We start from the raw sequence: 1,720 nt of genomic DNA, 5'->3' as shown, positions 1-1,720 counted from the left end.
CTTTCTCAGGGCTTGCTTGATGTCTCTGCTCCGCAGACCTTAGATGAGGGGTTCAGCTTGGGCGTCACCACCGTGTGCATCACTGAGGCTACGGCACTTGCCCTGGAGTTTTGTGTGGCAGTAGAACTAAGATACACCCCAAGGCTTGTACCATAGAACAAGGAGACCACCAAGAGATGAGACCCACATGTGGAAAATGCTTTATACTTGACACTCACTGATGAAATTCTCAAAATAGAAGATACAATTTTAGAGTAGGAGGAGAGGATGCCAGTGAGTGGTACAACATCCAGAAGTCCACTTGCCAGGTACATGGCCAGGTCATTAAGGAAGGTATCAGAGCAAGCAAGTTGGATCACCTGATTAAGTTCACAGAAAAAGTGTGGGATTTCCAACTCTGTGCAAAACGAGAGTCTCAAAACCATTAAATCAAGTAGTAGAGAGACAAGAATACTCAATACCCAGGAACCTAGAAGGAGCATGCCACAGAACTTGGGGTTCATGATGACCATGTAGTGCACGGGGTGACAAATGGCCACAAACCGGTCATAGGCCATCACTGTCAAGAGGAAATTGTCTAATCCTCCGAAAAGCACGTAAAAGTACATCTGGCTGAGGCAGCCTTCATAGGAGATCGCTCTGCTCTGCAACTGGATGTTCAGGAGCATCTTTGGGATGGTGGTGGAGGTGAAGCAGATGTCTGAAAAGGACAGGTTGGAGAGGAAGAAGTACATGGGTGTGTGGAGGCGGGAGTCTGTGATAATGGCCAGGATGATGAGCAGGTTCCCAGTGAAGGTGACCAGGTACATGGACAGGAACAGCCAAAAGAGCAGTGACTGCAGCTCCCCCTGGACTGAGAGTCCCAGGAGGAGAAACTGTGTAACACAGGTTTGGTTTCTTCCTTCCACGTGACTGATGCAAACAGGTGGAACAGAGACAAGAGCATATTGTAAATGCACCAGCATGGTCACAGAAATTAAGAGAAATTAAGAATTAAGAGAGGCATGTTTTCAACATGTTTCTCTCTATAGTACTTATACATTTCCTACCAATAGGAATTCCAATGGTGTAGTCATTGTTAAGCATCACAAGGACCAAACAGAAATAGAAGAATGAACTTCAATCTTTCTCAATCTCTGCCAAAAAGGTTCAAGGGGAAACACTTCCGGCTTTACGCAATTAGGCCAGCATTGCACTGATATCAAATCCATAAAAAGACATTACAAGATTGTTTCCTTTGCCTTGCAAAAGCTTTTTATCTTGATGAAGTCCCAAGGGTTCAGTTTTGCTTTAATTTCCCTTGCCTTTGAGGATGTGTCAAGTAGGAGATTGCTGCGGTGGAGGTCTAGGAGGTTTGTCCCTACTTTCTCCTCGAGGGTTTGGATGGTTTCCTGTCTCACATTCAGGTCCTTCAGCCATTTTGAGTTTATTTTTGTGTATGGTGTAATAGAGTGGTCTAGTTTCATTCTTCTACATGTTGCTGTCCAGTTCTCCGAGCACCACCTGCTAAAGAGGCAGTCTTTTTTCCATTGGATACTCTTTCCTGCTTTGTCAAAAATTAATTGACCGTACATTTGTGGGCCCAGTTCTGGGTTCTCTATTCTATTCCATTGGTCTATGTGTCTGTTTTTGTGCCAATACCATACTGTCTTGATGATGACAGCTTTGTAGTAGAGGCTAAAGTCTGGGATTGTGATGCCTCCCGTTTTGGTTTTCTTCT

The 1,720-nt window shown here is 44.7% G+C and overlaps 1 pseudogene; it reads right to left on the bottom strand.

The window, feature by feature from the left end:
- LOC115274346 overlaps positions 1-965 on the bottom strand; it is a 19,262-nt pseudogene extending 18,297 nt beyond the window's left edge.
- Between the last annotated feature and the right edge of the window lie 755 nt (positions 966-1,720).

This window comes from Suricata suricatta, chromosome 12 (assembly GCF_006229205.1).
Source record: "Suricata suricatta isolate VVHF042 chromosome 12, meerkat_22Aug2017_6uvM2_HiC, whole genome shotgun sequence".
NCBI classification, from domain to species: Eukaryota; Metazoa; Chordata; class Mammalia; order Carnivora; family Herpestidae; genus Suricata; species Suricata suricatta.
The sequence above is the reverse complement of the archived record's forward strand: the minus strand, read 5'-3'. Positions and strand labels throughout refer to the sequence as shown.